This window comes from Olea europaea, chromosome 20, assembly GCF_002742605.1.
Source record: "Olea europaea var. sylvestris chromosome 20, O_europaea_v1, whole genome shotgun sequence".
NCBI lineage: Eukaryota > Viridiplantae > Streptophyta > Magnoliopsida > Lamiales > Oleaceae > Olea > Olea europaea.
The window spans coordinates 3,962,084-3,985,141 of NC_036256.1; the positions used below are offsets into that span (position 1 = coordinate 3,962,084).

The 23,058-nt window shown below is 32.4% G+C and overlaps 1 long non-coding RNA gene across 2 annotated transcripts; it reads right to left on the bottom strand.

Moving 5' to 3' along the window:
* Positions 1–18,487: 18,487 nt before the first annotated feature.
* LOC111369444 lies at positions 18,488–22,619 on the bottom strand. Of its 2 annotated transcripts, none has more exons than XR_002698132.1 (2): positions 20,456–22,619; positions 18,488–19,594 (listed from the first exon to the last, which is right to left on the bottom strand). It is a non-coding gene; the product is annotated as an uncharacterized LOC111369444 (long non-coding RNA). The 2 variants fall into 2 exon arrangements; XR_002698131.1 differs by having other exon boundaries at positions 19,816–22,619.
* Between the last annotated feature and the right edge of the window lie 439 nt (positions 22,620–23,058).

Consider the following 23,058-nt stretch of genomic DNA (forward strand, 5'->3'; position numbering starts at 1 on the left):
AAATCCCTATTTCATTCCCATAACATACTAAAATGGGTCCCCAACAAAAACTTGAGATTTATGTGGGTTTTGATTCACCATTAATTATTAGATATCTTGAACCTTTACCGAGTAACTTATTTATTGCACGTTTTGTAGATTGTCATTTTGATGAAATGACTTTCCCAACTTTGGGAGGGAAAAAACTATATCCTGAAAAACAAGGTAAAATTACTTGGCATGATGCAGCTTTATCTCATTTTGATTCCTGCAGCAATTAATATGAGCAAGATGTTGAAAAAATCATTCATTTTTAAAGAGTTGCAAATCAATTACCTAATGTAATTGTTGACACAAGAAAAGTGATAAAGTCATATGCTCCAACAGAAAATATTCCAGCAAAAATTGATGTCCCTATAGGACAATCTGCTGTAACAAATGAATCTCAAGTACACCAAAAACATGGTTGATCAGTTGGTTCAAAAGACTCTGTACCTCGAAAAAGAAAAGTACATGAGAAAAACCAATCAAAGATTTCGGAAGAAGTCACATTAGAAAAGATTGATCAATCAGATATTGAAAATACGATTCTTGAAGAATCACAAGTATTTGAAAATAATGAGATTTCAAAAAATTATATGTTATCTCATAAATTATGGGAATAAAATAATGTAGTTATAGACAATATTTTTGCTATTAATGTGGCTCTTGATATTATACAAAATGAGGATCCTGAACTACAGTCGGTTAAAGACTGTCAAAATAGAAATGATTGGTCAAAATGAAAAGAAGTCATACAGGGGGAATTGAATTCTTTGGAGAAACGAAAAACGTTTGGACTTGTAATTCGAACACCTGAAAATGTAATCCCTGTTGGATACAAATGGATTTTTGTACGAAAGAGGAATGAAAATAATGAAATTACAAGGTACAAAGTCCGACTAATAACTCAAGGTTTCTCATAAAGACCAGGAATTGATTATGAAGAAACATATTCTCCTGTAATAGACACCATCACTTTTAGATTTTTAATTAGTTTGATTGTGTCACAAAAACTTTATATACGCCTTATGGATGTAGTAACTGTATATTTGTATGATTCACTTGATAGTGATATATATATATATATATATGAAAGTCCCCGAAGGACTTAAGGTGCCAGAAACAAACGATACATGCCCGAAAATCATGTTCTCAATTAAATTACAAAGATCATTATATGGATTAAAACAATACAGATGCATGTGGTATAATTGCTTTAGTGAATATTTGTTGAATGAAAGTTATAAAAATAACGATATCTGCCCATGTGTTTTCCTAAAGAAAACAAATAGTGGATTTGCAATTGTGGCAGTTTATGTTGATGATTTAAATTTAATTGGAACTCATGAAGAGCTCAACAAAAAATGCTGATTATTTAAAAAATGAATTTGAGATGAAGGATTTGGGAAAAATCAAATTTTATTCTAGATTGCAGATTGAATATTTTGCAGATGAATTATTTGTTCACCAATCTATGTATACAGAAAGAGTTTTAAAACATTTTTACATGGATAATGCACATCCATTGACATCACCTATGGTTGTTCGATCACTTGATGTGAAAAAGATCCATTTCGTCCACTTGAAGATGGTAAAATAAGTTCTTGATATTGAAGTTCCATATCTTAGTGCAATTGGAGCATTAACTTATCTTGCAAATTGCACTCGACTCGACATAGCTTTTTCTGTAAATTTCCTCGTAAGATATAGCTCTACACCTTCTCAAAGATATTGGAATAGTGTTAAACCTATTTTTCGTTACTTAAAGTGTACCATTGATTTGGGATTATTTTATTCTCAAAAGTCAAGATCTGCTTTAGTGGGATATATAGATGCAGGTTATCTATCTGACCTACATAAAGCTAAATCTCAAACAGGTTATGTATTTACACGTGGAGGAATAGCTATATCATGGAGGTTTGTGAAGCAACCATTGACAGTTACATCCTCAAATCATTCTGAAATTATTGTAATCCATGAAATAGGTCGAGAATGTGTGTGGTTGAGAAACATGACGTGTCATATCTAAGCATCATGCGGATTAACTTCAATAAAGGATCAGGGCCGGCCCCGAGAATTTTGCGGCCCTAGGCAACCAATGATTATGAGGCCCTTAAGCATAAGTTTTTGAAACGTAATACTACTTTAAAAATGAATATGGAGGGTGTTAAAAATAATTTTGTACAAAAGGACCACTACTTAAAAATGGATACATAGGATGTTAGTTTGCTGAAAAAGTAAATAGTAAAAGTACATATAGAATTTTAAAAACTTCTCCATGAAAATTTACCCACCACATTAAGTTTGCTAAAATTTTAACTTTGTAGATTTGTAATCCAATTTGGACTGTACACCATTGGACTTTTTATCATTCACCCAAAAGGTTACCCCAGTTGAGTGAATGAATCTACAACTCTGAAAGGAGATGTCAAAGTATGGAGGATGTTTATGAAAATTAAACGTAAATAACACGTTAAACATAAATCAAACCATTTGTGAACAAAGTTGGGAGTCTTGGGATTGTGATCAAGTTTAAATTTTCAACTTATCACAGATGACAAATTCCCTAATGACATATCTATATTAATTCGAAACAAAACAACAACAAATAGGTTTCATTTGCAATCAGTTTTGCTAACTGTTAACTGGGTGTTTGTAATCTGTTTTTTTCAATTCTTAACTTCTTAATAGGTATATGGGGTAGCCTATATGGGCTATGAATAATATACTGGTAATCAATATGGACCTATGTTTCAAAAAAAAAAAAAGTCCAAAGAAAACTAATATTTAGGCCCAACAATGACCTATCTTCAATGTCTTCAACCTGCAATACAGAAATTTTTGTTGCTGCAATAATGACATCTACTAGACAAGGCCAGAAAATCAGAGGCCCTAGGCGGTTGCCTTGTCTACCTTATACCAGGGGCGACCCTGAAAGGATAGTCCAACAATTTTGTATGAAGACAATGCAGCTTGTATTACACAACTCAGAGGAGGCTATATCAAAGGTGATAGGGGGAAGCATATTTTTCCAAAATTCTTTCATACACATGAGCTTCAAAAGAATAACAACATCAACATCCAGCAAGTTCGCTCAAGTGACAATGTGGCTGATCTATTCACAAAAACACTGCCGACGTCTACGTGCAAGAAATTAGTTCATGAGATTGGAATGCGTCGACTCAAAGATTTTCAGTGATCAATATCAGGGGGAATAGCTGTACTATTTTTCCTTCGCTTAGATTTTGTCCCACTGGATTTTCCTAATAAGGTTTTAATGAGGCAGCATTTATTTTTAGTACTCCAAAATAACTGTATTCTTTTTCTTTCGTTTTGATTTTTTTCCCATTGAGTTTTTATTAAACAAGGTTTTAACGAGGTGATATTTTGTAATGTGTTATTCAATGGAAGTGTTGTAAAAAAAAAATAAAATTATTAGGGTTTAAAGGTGAATGACAAGTATACCCCTACAGCCCTATAAAATTATTATTGTTGTATACTTGATTTTGCCCTATAAATACAAAACTTTGGTCGTGAATAAAATACATACAAGTCTATTGATTTATCTCCGTTCTCTTATCTTTTTTTCACTTTTATAATAGTATGGCATTACATATATTGATTCTATTTTTATTTTTTTTTTACAATTCTTTTTTGAATCATATTCGTCAAAAGATGCATGTGCGGATCCTAAGGGATTTAATTTTATCTTAATCAATTGACTTTATTAAGAAAGAGTACTTTTTTTAGGTCGAGAAGTTTACAGCGAGATCTAACAATCTCCGCTGGTACCTGCTAATACTTTAGGATCCAATTGGTCATGAATATCGTAACATGACGTGTGTGTCACGTGGGATACTAGGTGAAATTAAGAATCTTTTGAGTCCCATATGGTAAATTGATGAAAATGTTTGATTAAAAAATAAAGAAAATTTTAAGATTTACGTATAATATTATTTTATTAAAAAAATATATGATTAAAAAAAAGGAGAAAAATGTATTTTAGAAAAAATGAGGATCAAACAAGGGCTAAACTAATAAATTATAAAACTAAATACTCATTTCCCGTTTGTTTCTCATTTATGTAAAAATAAGAATGAAAAATATAGTCGTTACGGGCCCCACACAAAAGATAAAAATTCAAATATGATAAATAACAGTCATATTTTTTATTTTAATGAGTTACAAACGGGCTTAATTTAATAATATAAAATCTTAAATCTACCTTCAGAGTATAATAATTAAATTAGATGCATAAGGACACTTTGGTTGGTACGTCGGTTTCTTTGTTTGCATTTTTCCTTGATTTGCGAGTCTTTGACGGTGCCGTTATGATGTCGTTTGGCATAATGATTACGCTTCTATAGCCGGTGATTGAATAATAATCTGATTTATTAATTGAAGTAATAGTATTTTAATTAAAATATTAATAAATGATTATTAAATGTTTTCACCATTTTTTTATGAGTAAGTATTTTTATTGCATTAGGGATGTAATTTTTTTCATTATGGAATTTTTATTCGATCATTCTACATTCAAAAAGTTGTATGCTATGAAAGAAATTTGTACGGTTTGAGAAGGGATTTTGATTAATTAAAAAGAATAATCTACTTTAACCAATATATATTTAGGCACGACCATACATAACATAGAAATCACACATGAAAATGATGGACAATTAATTAGAGCAGCGGATATTGTAGCGAAATTGATTGTAAAAGAGGGAAAATCGACAACACTAAAATTATCTTCTGAGGAGGTCCGTTTGATATACAGGGGTTGTTTGAGCTCCATTTTTCTAGAAAAATGTATTTTGAAATAGTGTTATGATGGAGAATGTGTGGTTAAAAAATAAAGAAAACTTTTGAGCTTGCGTGTAATATTATTTTATTGAAAAATGTGTGGTTGGAATAGTGTCAAATCACTGTTGAATAATATATTTTGATAAAAAAATGGGACTCAAACAAGGGCCCAATATATTTTAATAATGTGATATATTATAATAATTGTTTCGTGAAAATGTAAATAAAAATAAAATATTAATTTAGAAGATTTTATAGGAAGATAAATATTATTTATGATAGAAAATAACTAATATTTAATTCAATATATAATTAAAAGCTCTCTCACAATAGTTGTGCCTAACGGACCTAGGTGTACTTTTGAGTTTCATGTTACAAAGCTTGTTGGTGAATTTGTACATATTGAGCATTATCTTTACACAAAATTGGATTTTGAAGATGAGTTTTAATTAAAGTATTTTTATTTGCAATACGAAAGTATGCAAGCACTCTGATGAAGAGTGTGATTAAATTCATAATTGAATATTATTATCCTTTAGAATAATATTTCTACTCATAATTTGTTTGGCGAGAAACATCTAATTATGCATGGACAAGTTCTGGAGTTTTTTAATACAAATATAGATAAATGGTTAGATACATATATCATCGTTGTTATTTGTTGGGAATTACTTAAACATGCACAACGGAAATAAAACAATTTCAATTTCCACTAGGATTCATCTTTGTATTTAGATAAGAACTGTGATGAGAATTATATCTTTTTTTGAATTTGCAAATTCCTTTCCGTTATCTTTGTTCTAGCAACTTGAATCTGTCTCTCACAACTGTCCAATTGTCTAACCTCCAATAAAATCCACACAGAGAATAGACCACAACTGCTAGGATTTTTTTTCTTGTGCCATCAATAATTATGAAAACAATCTGGATCTAAAATCCTAGCCATGTATTTATATAAACCCAAACGGGTTCGGCCCAGTTCGGTCCAATATTTAATTAATCCATTTAATTAATCTAGTCCTTGAATTAATTAATCCAATTAATTAATTCGGGGCTATAAATAACAAATAAACGATCGTTAAATTAATTAATTGACAATTTGCAATCTTTCAATTCTCTTTTGTGTGCGACCCATCAGGTTCCCGACCACGATATCTAACGACGTGAAATATTATTTTGATCTAATCAAAACTGATAAATTAAACACCCTTTTAATTTATCACAAATTCACACTCGCCGTCCCAAATTGATATCTAGCAATGTATCAGGGCAACACATGTGACGAAAAATGTCACGTGGTACGACAAAACCAAAACCGTTCGTTTACCATGAAACTATAATCCATTCGTCAATATAATCTAATCAATTACGAGATATGGAAGTGTGTCAATCTCGATTATTGATCATATCTCTCATTCTACTATTAAGTCAATATGATTCGAAAACTCATTTTCGACTTATGTGTATACATTGGTCAAGGATTTCGTTATTGACTTAATTAAACGAAACGCAAATCACAATCTCTTACTATCTAAGAGTGAAGAATCCTCTATTGGTCATTCACAACCTTCATATGGTTCTTGACATACCCGAACGATGTCGTGTTAGCGGCCCTTGGTAGAGCAGCATCCAACACCGTCAAAGCATGATTGTCCTCAAACAAGGCACTATGATGACCTCAAGTCACAGGACCAATTCCACTACTAAACGTTAGAAATTAACCATTGACACTCAGATAGTTATCCATATGGAATCTCTTAGCGGGTCTCCAATGTTTTGTTCTATAACAAAACATCCACGTATTCATTTAAGTGTCATCACACTTTAACTTGTGAGATCAGCTACTTACTTCATAAGTAAGAAATGCCACACATGATGGTCTATCTGTAATAACGATATCCGTATCTCGTTATTACTTACGACCACGGATTATTTAAGATCCAATCATACGTAATTTGTATATCACAATCACAACGCTTTGTGATTAACTAATCACTTAAACTTGGATCTTCGGATTCTATTATTTAACATTATTTATCAAAAAATTAATTTGAATAAATAATAGATCTTGCCAAAATTAATTACGTTAAACATATTAAAAGTGTTTACAACCTAAATCAGTTGGATTTAGGGCATAATACTTACAAACTCCCACTTACACTAGATCCAATCACTCATGTATCTAATACCATAAGCCTCCACATGACGATCATGTTTTTGTTGTGACAACGACTTTGTCAATGGATCTGCAATATTGTCATCTGTGGGAACTCGCTCTATCGTTACGTCATTTCTTTGTATAATCTCCTTGATGAGATGATATCGCCTTAACACATGTTTGGATCGTTGATGAGACCTCGGTTCCTTCGATTGTGCGATGGCTCCATTGTTATCACAATACAAAGGTATGGGATCAACAATGCTAGGAACGACTCCAAGTTCATTAATGAACTTCTTGATCCAGACAGCTTTCTTCGCTACTTCAGAAGCAGCAATGTACTCGGCTTCTGTTGTTGAATAAGCGGTTGTCTCTTGTTTGGAACTTTTCCAACTAACCGCTCCATTATTGAGAGTAAACATATATTCTGATTGAGACTTGCTATCATCTTTGTCAGTTTGAAAGCTGGCATCAGTATACCCATGAATTTTCAGTTCATTTCCTCCATAGATCAAGAACACATCTTTAGACCTTCTCAAGTGCTTAGAATGTTCTTAACCGCTATCCAGTGTTTCTCACCAGGGTTTGCTTGAAACCTGCTCGTAACACTTAGAGCATATGAAACATTTGGTCTCGTACATAGCATCACATACATGATAGATCCTACCGTCAAAGTATAAGGAATCTTATCTATGTGACTCCTTTCATCATGTGTTTTAGGACACATATCTTTTGAGAGGAAAATCCCATGTGACATGGTACATAAACCTCTTTTAAACTCTTCCATATTAAATTTTTTCAAGATTTTATCTATGTACGAAGATTGTGATAAGCCTAGTAATCTTTTAGATCTATCTCTATAGATCTTGATTCCCAAGATATACGCTGCCTCTCTCATATCTTTCATGGAGAAATTTTTTGACAACCATAATTTTACCGATTGAAGCATTGGGATGTCGTTTCCCATTAATAATATGTCATCGAAATATAATATTAGGAATACGACCGCGCTCCCACTTGTCTTCTTTTAAACACACGGTTTATCTTCATTTTTAATAAAATCAAACCTTTTGATTGTCTTATCAAAATGAAGATTCCAGCTCCTAGATGCTTGCTTTAATCCATAAATGGATCGATTTAGCTTACATACTTTGTTGGCTCATTTGGATTCAAAACCTTCAGGCTGTGTCATGTACACCTCCTTTTGTAAGTTTCAATTAAGGAAAGCAGTTTTGACATCCATTTGTCATATCATGGTATGCAGCTATTGCAAGCAAAATCCGAATGGACTTTAGCATGGCTACAGGCGAAAAAGTTTCATCAAAGTCAATGCCTTGTCTTTGTGTGTAACCCTTCGCTACTAACTTTGCTTTGTATGTATGGACGTTTCCATCCACATCGACATTTTTCTTGTAAACTCATTTACAACCTATCGATTTTATCCCACCTGGAAGGTTGACCAAGGTCCAAACCTTGTTCTTATACATTGAGTTCATTTCGGATTCCATGGCTTTTTGCCATCTCTTCGAGTCAACACTTGACTTCGCTTCTGCGTAATTTGTAGGTTCATCATCCTCGACTAATAATACTTGATTAGTAATCGTGAATTTGTACCTTCTGGGAGGTCGAGTCCTTAGGATTCTCTACATCCTGATCAAGAGTCTGTCCATCAACAGGTGTGGGATTAGACTCAGTTTCATCTAATTGGTCAACAGTATCTGTGAATTCTTGAATTTCTTCAAGTTCTAGTTTGCTCCCACTACCCTCTCCTAGAATAAACTCTTTCTCTAGGAATATGACATGTCTTGAGATGAACACTTTCTTCTCAACGGGATTATAAAAATTATATCCAATTGTCTCTTTTGGATATCCCACAAATACGCATTTATCAGATTTAGCCTCAAACTTATTTGATTCATTTCGCTTTACATAAGCATCATAGCCCCAAACTTTCATGTGGGATAAGTTTGGTCTTTTTCCTCTCCATAGCTCGTATGGAGTTTTATCGACCGATTTAGATGGAACATAATTAAGTGTATAGCACGCAGCAATTAGTGCATAACCCCAAAATAATTTTGGGATGTTTGCATGACTCATCATTGATCACACCATGTCTAACAAAGTGCGATTCCTCCGTTCAGATACACCATTATGTTGCGGTGTATATGGCGGAGTCCATTGCGAGAGAATTCTATTCTCTATTAGATAATCTAAAAATTCTCCCTTTAACTATTCTCCACCTCAATCTGATCTCAGCGTGAGAATATTTTTGCCAGTCTATTTCTCTACTTCAAGTTTGAATTCCTTGAACTTTTCAAGTGCTTCATGCTTGAATTTCATCAGATACACATAACCATATCTAGAATGATCATCTATGAATGTGATGAAGTAAGAGAAACCACCTTTGGCGGTGATTGACATGGATCCACATACATCAGTATGTATTAGTCCCAGCAGTTCTGTGGTTCTTTCTCCTTTTCCAGTAAAAGGCAACTTGGTCATTTTGCTTAACAAGCACGACTCGCATTTGTCAAATGATTCAAAATCAGTTGACCCCAAGTATCCATCTTTATGTAACTTGAAAATGTTTTTGTCGTTAAAATGACCCAGTCTGCAATGCCAGAGGTATGCATTATTTAGATTATCACTTTTATGCATTTTACTTTCTATACTCATAATAGATGACTCAGTATCAATAATATAAATTCCATTTTGCAACACACCACAACCATTAAAGATCTCATCTTTATAAAATGAACAACGATTGTTCTTAACATTAATTGAAAAACCATTCATGTTCAAACACGAAATAGAAATAATGTCTTTAGTAATGGCGAGAACAAAATAGCAATTTTCTAATTCTAATACTAAGCCCGAAGGCAGTGTTAAGAAGTATGTCCCTACAACTAATGCAGCAACTCTTGCTCCATTCCCCACGCGCAAGTCAACTTCTCTTTTTAGCAGTGGTCTACTTCTCTTTAGTCCCTGCATATTTATATAAATATGAAATCCAAATCCGATATCCAATACCCAATAACCTAATGAAGTAGACAATCCTCGATAACAAAAATACTTGAAGTTGAAGCTTCAAAAGACTTCTTTCCCTTGAAGTTAGCGAGGTGAGCCTTGCAGTTCCTCTTCCAATGACCTTTCACTCCACAGTGATAGCATGGATCATCAGATTTGGTATTATCCTTATGCTTTTTGGATGTTTTCTTAAACTTCCTTTGATTTTCCTTTTAGTGCCCTTGGAGGAATGAATAGTTAAGACATGCTCAGTGCTAGCCTTGACATTGGGCTCCACAGTTTTAAGCATATTAAGCAACTCAGGGAGTGTGCATTCGATCTTATTCATATTGAAGTTCATAATGAACTGTGAATAACTATCTGGCAGAGATTGCAGAACCAAGTCAATACTTAGTTTATGATCCATGAGAAAACCCAATGAAGCCAGTTTCTCGATGAAACCAATCATTTTCAGCACATGAACACTGACTGAAGATCCCTCTACCATTTTACACCAGTATAGTTGTTTAGAGGTCTCATACCTCTCTACATGAGATTGTTCATCATACAAGTCATTGAGATGAAAAATCATAGTTTAAGCATTCATACCCTCATGTTGCTTCTGCAACTCAGGTGACAAAGCTGCAAGTATCACACATGCTGCAGTGTTATCGTCATCACTGTGTTTGTTATAAGCAGCCACATCTTCCCGAGTGAAATTTTTAGTAGGCACTTCTGGAAAGGGTTGCTCAAGTACATACCCAATTTTCTCATGCTTGAGAACGATTCTCAAATTGCAGTGCCAATCGAGAAAATTTGGTCCGATCAGTTTGTAGGCATTCAGTATGCCTCTCAAATTCATATGATTACTCATGATTCAAAAACTGTAAATGACGAAAAATATAGAATTAATATGTATTATAATGCATATGCACAACTTCAATATGGACTTTAATTAAACGTGCTCCCACTGTTTAAAATAAATTCATGACCCTCAAACATAAATTATTTGAATCCACATTTGATTCCTAGTGGGCTGGGATCCCATTCGTTGTATCAAAATCTTGAGTGTACTCAACAAATCTTAATAAAACATTTGGGTAGATATTATTATCAATTGTATCTCCATACAACTCCCAGATCACTAAGCTGACAACTCTTTTGTTTTCACACATCTTATATATTAGCTTAACATGCCTCTAAAACTTATCTCCTTGAGTGTATTCAACAAAAAATAAAATTTACCCATCATTCAGAAATATCAAATATTTCATAGTGTCAAACATATCCCTAATAGATCAGCCTTGAGTGTACTCAACAAGCTAAGGTCGATTTAGGATTCTCGTTTTTCACTATAATGATGGAAGGCAAATAATACTAACTTAATATTTTAACGAGGAATTTTATCATGCAATGGTCATATATATATATATATATATAAACATACATCAACTATGCGAATAAATATATATAAATAATAGTATAGATGGTTATGGACTTATTCTATCTACTTTTCCCTAGCTAAAGGGAAGACTAGTTGGTCAATTCCTAAGGAGTACAACATTGGATCAACATCAATGCACCATCTCCATGGTTTCCACCCCTTCTTGCGCTTTCAATTAGTCAAGCTGCAATATGTATCCTATACTAGTTGGCACGCATGTCTAAAAGAAATCGGACTCGCAGGCCCATAATAATAACAATAAAAACAGACTCGCAAGTCCAATATAATAAAGAGCACACAGGCCCATAACAACAATAATAATAACGGACTCCCAGGTCCGAAACAATTAAGGGCTCGCAGACCCATAAAACAACAAGAAGTAAATCAACCATTCAACACATCCATATGGTCTAGTCCATAATCATCCATAAATAAACATTCATCACATAAATATTTTCTATGTATAATATTTAATATAATATACAATGTCTCATAAATCTAACAATTATAGTCATCAAAACTAATTTAAACTTTTGGATCGAAATAATTAAATAATTAATTAACTTAATTGGCGGGCCTATTTAATTAAAATCAAATTTTAATTAAATCCCGAATTAGAGTCCATAACTATTGGGCGAAGCAATTTAATCAAAATCAAATTTTAATTAATTATTAATTTAGAGTCATACTCTAAATTTTAATTTGCATTGGGGAAGTAGTATTAATTGAAATCAAATTTTAATTAACATAATATTAGAGTCCAACTCTAATAAAATTGAATTGATATTTTAATTTAGGACAAAACTCCCAAATAAAATAAAATTCAATGTAGGGTCAAAATTAAATATTTAAGTTAAAATCTAATTTTAACAAAAATATAAAAGTCGTCTAATTTTAAATATATCATTAATTTTTGGGCCTAATTAGAAACATGGGTCAAATCCAATAAAATCATAATTTCAAAAACCATTTTGAATTCAAATTTAAAACTATTTTCAAAATTTGCAATTCGACCCAATTCGAAATTAAAACACAAGTTCCTCAATTTCTTAAATTGCATGACAAGCCCCTCTATCAAAATTGCAAAAAACACTCATATTTCTTAATTGCAAGCAGGGGCTCGCAATTACATTAATTGCAATAGAAGCCCCTGCCTCCACCTTCCCAAAAACTGTAAAACCCTAGAAAAAAAACATTTTTTTATTGTTGGCCCGGCAGGGGATGCCGCCTCTCAGGCGGCAGTTCCCTGCTGTTGCAGCGGCATCGCTGCTACACTTGCGGCGGTGACGCTCGGCCACCACCGCTGCCGTCCTCGATCCCAAAAAAAAAAAAATTTCAAAATCAGATTCTGGAGAAATAAAATTAAAAATTATAATTGCTAGATTCAAGGATAAACATGATTAAATCAATATGTAAATCAATTTCTAACAAATATAAAGTTGGCTCTGATACCACCGTTGAGAATTTACTTAAACATGCACAGCGGAAATAAAACAATTTCAATTCCCACCAAGATTCATCTTTGTATTTAGATAAAAAATGTAATGAGAATTTATATTTTCTTGAATTTGCAAACTCCTTTGCGTTATCTTTGTTCCAGCAACTTGAATCTGCCTCCCACAGCTATCCAATTGTCCAGCCTCCAATGAAATCCACACAGAGAATAGACTGCAATTGTAAGGATTTTTCCTCTTGTGCCAGCAAGAATTATGAAAGCAATCTGGATCTAAAACCCTAGCCATGTATTTATATAAGCCCAAACGGGTTGGACTCGGTCCAGTCTAATATTTAATTAATCCATTTAATTAAATCCAGTCCGTGAATTAATTAATCCAATTAATTAATTCGGGGCTATAAATAATCAATCTAATCAATTAATTTATTCAGCGATTGTTAAATTAATTAATTGACAATTTGCAATCTTCCAATTCTCTTTTGTATGCGACCCATCAGGTTTCCGATTACGATACCAAACGACGTGAAATATTATTTTGATCTAATCAAAACTGATAAATTAAACACCCTTTTAATTTATCACAAATTCACACTCGCCGTCCCAAATTGACATCTAGCAATATATTAGGGCAACACATGTGACGGGAAATATCACTTGATATGACAAAATCAAAACTGTTCGTTTACCATGAAACTATAATCCTTTTGTCAATATGATCTGATCAATTACGAGATATGGAAGTGTGTCAATCTCGATTATCGATCATATCTTTCATTCTACTATTAAGTCAGTATGAGTCGAAAACTCCTTTTCGACTTATATGTATATCTTAGCCAAGAATTTCGTTATTGACTTAATTGAACAAAATGCATATCACAATCTCTTACTAACTAAGAGTGACGAATCCTATATTGATCATTCACAACCTTCATATGGTTCTTGACATACCCGAACGATGTCGTATTAACAGTCCTTGGTAGAGCAATATCCAACACCATCAAAGCATGACTGTCCTCATACAAGGTACTATGATGACCTCAAGTCACAGGACCAATTCCACTACCGAACGTTAGAGATTAACCACTGACACTCAAATAATTATCCATGTGGAAACTCTTAGCGGGTCTCTAATGTTTTGTTCTATAACAAAACATCCACGTGTTCATTTAAATGTCACCACACTTTAACATATGAGATCAGTTACTTACTTCACAAGTAAGAAATGCCACACGTGATGGTCTATCTGTAATAACGATATCCGTATCTCGTTATTACTTACGACCACGAATTATTCAAGATTCAATTATACGTAATTTGTATCTCACAATCACAACTCTTTATAATTAACTAATCACTTAAACTTGGATTTTCGGACTCTATTATTTAATATTATTTATCAGAAAATTAATTTAAGTAAATAATAGATCTTGCCAAAATTAAATATATTAAACATATTAAAAGTGTTTACAACCTAAATCGGTTGGATTTAGGGCATAACACTTACATTATCTCCATTTCTTCTATTGATAAAAAGATTTTGAAGACGTCAAGATTTTTCTTTATAAATCAAAAGTAACTGAAAACGGTAAGATAGTAATAAAAGCGATGGTTCAATGTATTATCATTATTTACCCTTGTTTGATCTCCATTTTGGAGGAAATAATACATTTTGAATAGTAGATTGACGAAAAATGTGTGGTTAAAAATTAAAGAAAAGTTTTGGATTTACGTGTAATATTATTTTATTAAAAAATGTGTGGTTGAAATTGAGTTTTGAAAAAAATGAATTTTTAGAAGAATGAAAATCAAACAACAGCTTAATTATTGTTAACGTTACCCATTTTATTAAAAATCTATAATAACTGATAAAAATGTCCATAATCTTTGATTTCTCACTGAATAAATGTTTTTCCATCTCTTACCCTATTTCAAATTCTGAAGAAAGGCCAAAAAATGGTTCCCACTTCATACCACATTTACAATAGTACCTGGGCACCAATTATATTCCATTGTTGTTTTACTATTTCGAGAGTGCTTATTAATGATCATTGTAAAACAAGTATGCTTCAAAGATAAAATTAAATTATATTGGTGGGGCATCCATGTATCAATTTAATTAGACGTTTTACAGAAATAATTGAATTGACATTCATCATCTAAAATTGGTTGTTTAATTTTGAATGAAAATTTCATAATAAATTTTGTTTGCCCTGAACAAATTGCCATTATTATGCATTTTTACTAAAAATATAAATAAATTGTTAGTTCCTTACTTCATCGTTGTTCTATCAGTTCTTCTATCACTTGAAATAAGTTGAAGTTGACAAGATTTTTCTTTTATCCATTAAAAAGTAGTTGAAGTCGATAAAAAAATAACAAAAGTAATGGTTCAATGAGTTTCATTGCAAAAGTAATGTATATTTGAATTAAAAACCCATAGTTATCGATAAAATGCCCGTTGTGTTTTGTTTCTCGTCGAAAGAAAGGCAAATAAAAGGTTACCATAATAAATGGTTAGTTACATATGTTATTGTTGTTACCTCCACTTTTTATCTCAACTAAACAGTAATCGATGTCCAAATTTTCTTGTGTCAATTAAAAAGTAGTTGAAGACGATAAAATAATCATCAAATTTATAGTTCAATGTATTATTATTATTCATTTTGTTGTTACGTACTTTACCGACTATACAAATAATTCATAACAACCTTTATATGTATTTGAATAGAAATCCATAATAACGAACACAATGCCTACAATCTTTCATTTCTCACCCGATGAAAGGCTAAATAAAAGGTTTTCACCATGGGTCATACTATTTGTATATGCCATTTTATACTTTGGGTTATCCAACCTCACCTCCTCCCCTCATATGGGGGTTGGGCCCACACGTCGTGGCCCCAATGTGGGACCTGATCCTATGTGAGAGGAAGAGTGGGATCGGGTAAACTAAAGTATAAGCCAATAAGTACAAATAGCTTAATTCTTTTACCATTATTACCCAATTACAATTTCCACATCTCGAAAGAAATAAATAAAAAATAGTTGAAGACGTTAAGATAATGACAAAAGTCACAATTCAACGTGATATTTTAGGCAAATATTGTCTATATACTATGAAGTCAATTCAATATATTAAACGGTTGTAACAATCATGCTGTCATCAAACTTGTCTTTTTGTGGTCATTACATACGTATGTTACATCAGTCACATAGTCCTACAAAATATGTTTGGCCAAGCTTAAAAGAGTGCTAAACAGTTATCACACTAACAATAATATGATTAAAATACTTTTAAAAATTAAATATTTTAGATAAAACTTAAAATAAATTACAGAGACATTAATTAAACAAAGCAAAAATATTAGAGATGGTAATTTGATTTAATTTGAGACGCAAAATTTATGCCCTTGTTTGGTCATCATTATTTTCAAAACATATTTTTCTTTTTTTTATTCTCAACCACGCAATTTTTAATAAAATAATATTACAAGCAAATTCAAACTTTTTTTTTACTCACACATTCTCCATCAAAATACTATTTAAAAATGCATTTTGGACAATAGTGATAGTAAGTAGTAATCTTTATTTCTTATATAATTTTCTTTCGACAAGAAATTATCTTTGTGTGCACGTTATCGTTATTGTGGAGTTCTCATTCAAAAAGATTAATAATCAATTAATTACTTACATTTAATATAACCATCATTTCTTCTACGGGTTAGGATTTTGATTGCGATAAATCTCTTAGCAAGAAATTATCATTGAAAACACATTATTATCATCACCATCGCCATCACTATCACCATCATTATTGGTATTTTTATTTAAAAATTTGAATATCATTTAATCGTGTAGAGTAAGTGTTGCCATCATTTCTTTAATGGGTTAGTATTTCGAATAAGTTAAAGATATAAAATTAGTAATTGGATAAGAGTGGAGGTAACCCATACCTAAGTAACTAAAAATCTATTAACATTTTAAGAATGAAAATTCCATACTAAAATTTGTTTGGAGAGAAACGAGAAATTTGAACAAGTTACTGTTAATATGTGATTTTCATTATAATAAATAATGAATTACATTTATTATTTTGTCTTCATTTCTTTTCGAAATGTAAAAGTAGTTAAAGACGTCAATATATTATTTCTATCAATTAAATAGTAGTTGAAGACAATAATAATAATAACAAAAGTGATAGTTCAATCATTATTATTAATTAGTCAATTCATAACAACAATTATACATATTTGAATTAAATTCCATAGTAATGGATTATAAATTAATTTTAAAACTTAAAATAAGTTTCAAATTACATATTCAAAATGCAAAATGAATAGAGTGGTTTGAGGAAAGGGAATGTCGTTGGCCTGGACTTTGTCGGAGTCAGAAACCCGAGACCGACCCTTTTTGCTTATCATCCAATTACAACGAACATGACATTTATCCACGTACAGAACAAATTTTAAACTCGACTTTCTTTTGAACTCGTTTATTCTGACTATTACATTCAAATATCATATTCCGTCATTCGTATAGAGCTTGTTTTCCGAAACATACTATGCGTGAAGTATCTTTGTGAGTCGGTTTTAACCATAACCTTTAATTAAAGTTGTGGTTAGTGATTCTATTAGCATTATATATCTTTATAACTCAAGTTTAAAGATAAATTTTAATTTAAGTGCAAGATGTTTACTGCTACGAAAGCACTTGAGTAATTTATAATTATTAATGCTTAAATAACATTTCTATGTATATATAGCTTTTTTATGAATTTCTAAGCAAATTAGTTAGTTTTTTATAAGTCGATTTTAAACATGAGTTTTAATTAAAAATTTTTAGGGCCCTTTTGGCATAACTTTTTCTTTTACTTTTGCTTCTTGTAGAAAAGTTTTTGGAGAAATCTATTTTAATTTTTGTTTAAAAACTAATATTTAAAAGGATTTTCTATTCTGAAAGTGCTTTTAGAGGAAGTCACATTGAACTAGCTTCCTCTAAAAACTTTTCTAACCACCTTAAGCACTTCAACAAAATTAGCCAAACGAGTCCAAAAACTCATTTTGACTTTTCAAAAGTAATGCAAACGGACTCTTAGTGCATTATGAAAGCATTTTGATAAATGATATAGAGATGAATGATGATTATGTTTATAATAAGATATTATTCATGCGTAGTGTGATACGTCAATTTCCTTGTTTTCAATTCCCTTGATTTTTGAGTCTTTGACGGTACGGTTATGATGATGTTGCTGTTCTTACACTACTAATATAAGCTGGTGGTTTATTTTTGCCATGTGGTCATAATTATGGAAATTTCACTCAAACATCCCACTTACCTTAAAGGAGAGGATGATATTTACTGTTCATTTTTGGACCCTTCATTTCACATTGAACCGGCTCAAATCTGACTTTCTTTATAATGTGTGCATATGCACTGTATGTAGGAAGACAAAATGTTTGCACTGTAACTAAACAAATTAATTATTATAGCTACTTCAATATTGTGTGTATGTGTGGTAATAAAAAATGACAGTGCACTGTAGTTGAACTGATGTATTACTGTAACTAATTCATTTGACTGTCGTAACAAAGCCAATATGTAATGTAACAAAGTGCTTATCGATAGAAAAGTAATAACATGCGAGTTTAACAAACCATAAAAGAGAGGATTGTCATTTACTTTTCATTTTTGGACCTTCATTTCATATCGAACTGATTCCAATCTGGTTTCCTTTGTAATGTGTGCATATATACTGTGTATGGGAAGATAAGATGCTTGCACTATAGCTAAACAAGTTAATTACTGTACTACTTCAATATTTTGTATATTTGTGGGAATAAAAAATGGCAATACACTATAGCTGAACCGATGTATCACTGTGCTAATTCATTTACTGTTCTAATAAAGTCAATATGTAATGTAACAAGTGTTTATGGATAGAAAAGTAACAGCACACTTGTTTAACATACCTTAAAGGAGAGGATGACCATTTACTCTTCATTTTGGACCCTTCATTTCACATTGAACCGATTCCAATCTAGCTTCCTTTGTAATGTGTGGATATGCACAGTATATGGGAAGACAAAATGCTTGAACTGTAGTTCGCCAAGTAAAATAGCTGTAGCTACCCCAATTTTGTGTATATGTGTGCGAATAAAAAATGGCAGTAAAACTGTAATTGAACTGATGTATTACTGTAGCTAATTCATTTAATTGTCATGACAAAGCCAATATGTAATGTAGCAAAGTGTTTATGAATAGAAAAGTAACAGCACGTGAGTTAAACATACCTTAAAAGAGAGGATGACCATTTACTCTTCGTTTTGGACCATTCATTTCACATTGAATCGGTTACAATCTGGTTTCCTTTGCAATGTGTGCATATGCACTGTATGTGAAAAGACAAAATACTTGCACTGTGGTTGAACAAGTTAATTACTCTAGCTACTTCAATATTATGTGTGTGTGAGAATAAAAAATGGCAGTGCACTATAGTTGAACAGATGTATTACTGTAGCTAATTCGTTTGATTGTCGTAACAAAGCCAATATGTAATGTAGTAAAGTGTTTATGGATAGAAAAGTAATAGCACAGAAAATTAACATACCTTAAAAGAGAGGATGACCATTTACTCTTCAATTTTGGATCCTTCATTTCACATTGAACTAGTTCCAATCTGGTTTCCGTTGTAATGTGTGCATATGCACTGTATGTGGGAAGACAAAATGCTTGCATTGTAGTTGAACAAGTTAATTACTGTAGCTACTTCAATATTGTGTGTATGTGTGAGACTAAAAAATGGCAGTGCATTGTAGCTGAACAGATGTATTAGGGTAGCTAATTCGTTTAACTGTTCTAACAAAGCCAATATGTAATGTAGCAAAGTGTTTATCGATGGAAAAGTAATAGCACACAAGTTTAACATACCTTAAAAGAGATGATGGCCATTTATTGTTCCTTTTTGAACCATTTATTTGACGTTAAATTGATTCCAATCTGGTTTCCATTGTAATGTGTGGATATGCATAGTATGTGAGAAGACAAAATGCTTGCACTGTAGCTGAACAAGTTAATTACAGCAGCTACTTCAATATTGTGTTTATGTGTGGGAATAAAAAATGACAGTGCACTGTAGCTGAACTGATATATTCTTTAGCTAATTCATTTGACTGTCGAAACAAAATTAATATGTAATGTAGCAAAGTGTTTATGGATAGAAAATTAACAGCACACGAGTTTAATATACCTAAAAAGTGAGAATGGTCATTTACTCTTCATTTTTTGGATCTTTTATTTCACATTGAACCGATTCCAATTTGGTTTCCTTTGTTATGTGTGCATATGCATTGTGTGTGGAAAGACAAAATGCTTGCACTATAGCTGAACAAGTTAATCATTGTAGCTACTTCAATATTTTGTGTATGTGTGAAAATAAAAAATGGCAGTGCACTGTAGCTGAACAGATATATTATTGTAGCTACTTCATTTGACTATCCTAACAAAGCCAATATGTACTGTAGCAAAGTGCTTATGGATAGAAAAGAAATAGCACACGAGTTTAACATACCTTAAAAGAGAGGATGGTCATTTACTCTTCATTTTTGGACCCTTCATTTCACATTGAACCGGTTCCAATCTGGTTTCCTTTGTAATGTGTGTATATGCACTGTGTGTGAGAAGACAAATACTTGCACTGTAGCTAAACAAGTTAATTACTGTAGCTACTTCAATATTGTGTGTATTTGTGGGAATAAAAAATTGCAATGCTTTTTAACTTAACTAATGTATCACTGTAGCTAATTCATTTAATTGTCGTAATAAAGCGAATATATAATATAGCAAAGTGTTTATGGATAGATAAGTAACAGTACACAAATTTAACATTTAATGCTCTATCTATAACATATTCGAATCATTCTTCTCACGTGCAAAATTTGAATATGTTTCAGCCTTTCCTCCTGCAACACCCTCGTTGGTAATGTCAATTGAACAAAACCACCTATTGAAAATTAGTATCTCCTTCCACTAGTGTGTACCTCGTTTAACCTATTGGAATTATGTTTCTTTTTCTTGCACCGTTGGATTGATGATTTAACATCTAAGTGAATTTCTTTTTTGCGACCGCTAATCCATAGAAAAATCTACAGTGGCTGCTTCATTTTCTTCCTTCAAAATCCATTAAATTAAGAAATTATCATAGAACAGAAGGCGAGATGCATAGATTGAAACTTTACTTAGATTTTATTTAGGGCATCCTTAAATAAGACGTAATTTTTTGCCTTTGAATTTACATTTCTTCAAATTGAGTCACAAATCTGGGTTTCATGATGGCTACAATGAGGTTGTTGTTAGGAAATTCGTACCCCAACACCGAAAAACACATCAAACACAACACAAATATAAAGTGCAAGAAAATAAGAACACAAGAATGGTCACCCAGTTCGGCCTTGAAGGCTTAATCTGAGGGGCTCAGGTTAGCCCAATCCACTAGTGCAATTCTGCCTCACAGAGAGAGTGTACAGTACATAGAACCAAGATAGAAAATCAGATCAATCATCAACCCTAAAATCGGATCTCAAATCTGGACATAAACTCACAGCTTCCTCCCTAACCGACTACAACTACAAAAACAAGACAGATCACGCATACAAGACCGTCCTCTATTTACTATAGTATTTACATTTAACCAGAATCATCCAAATGGAGAAACAATCTCCAGATTCAAAGAGCCAAGAAAGGGAGAAGAAGAGTCGACCACCAGAGAGAGAAAAAAGGAGATATTATCAAAACCGTATGAAATAATAATACCACCCTTCCAGCTGGTTATCAAAACTAAGGGCCAACTCTAGTTTAATCTCCACCATTCATTTAATCCAATGGTCCACATCCAACCAGAAGAAACACATATCCGGGTCATATCAAATACACGAATCAGGAGCTGCCACGTGATATCTACCAACTTAAAATACAGCAAATGTCCAGATTGCCCTCTCATTAGTTGCTAATTTGGAGAACCACGTTTTTTTTTTCTCCTTCAATCTTCACCTTGGTTCTCAAAATTGCACTCACTCTCTCAGTTGCTGAATTGCACTATTGTGGAAAGGCTGAACAACATCATTGCCTTAGGTACCTGCAAAGAAAAATTACCCAGTATCAATGTTGAGAAGTGACAAACACATTCTAAACTTACTCACAGGCAGAATTTTTGTGCCCATATCAGATGGGTTAATGTCAGTATGAATTTACTCTAACATCATTTCACCTAAAGATAGTTTCTCTCTTATGAAATGATACTTCACCTCAAAGTGCTTGGACCTTTCATGATAGACAGGGTTCTTGCTTAACAATAATGCACTCTGACTATCAGTAAGAATAACATGTGATGAAAGAAGAAAATTCAGTTCACTTAAAATTCCTTTCAGCCATATACATTCTTTAACACATTCAGTAATTGCCACATATTCAGCTTCAGTACTAGATAAAGTGACAATTGGTTGAAGTTGAGACTTCCATGTGATACAATTATCACCAAGTGTAAAGAAAAAAGCTGTGGTAGATTTTCTTTGATCCTTATCTCCAGCAAAATCAGAATCCACGTACCCTTTAAGGGTTAATGGTTCTGATCCCTTTTTGTACACTAATCCTACACTTAGTGTCCCAGCTATATACCGTAATAGCCATTTTAAGCCAGCCCAATGTGGTTTCCCCGGGTTTGCCATAAACCTACTTAAAAAACTAATTGAATATGCAAGGTTTGCTTGTGTTTTACTCATGAAAAACATAACAGATCAAACACCATTAGCATATGGAATATTTGTCATATCTTTAATCTCAGATTTAGTTTTAGGGCAGTGGGTAGATGAGAGATTCATATGGGCAGCAAAGGAAATATTGACAGACTTAGCTTCTTTCATGCCAAACTTAGATAAAACTTTATGTAGGTAAGACTCTTGGGTTATTATTAACCTGCCTTCTTGTCTATTCCTAGTTATCACCATTCCCAGTATTTTCTTGGCATTCCCTAAGTCTTTCATGTCAAATTCAGATTTTAGGAGGTTCTTCATTATTTTTATTTCAGCCTTGCTTGAAATGGCCAGCAGCATATCATCTACATACAAGAGTAGATATATCTTGCTGCCAGGTAATTTACAAACATAATCAGATTTTTCC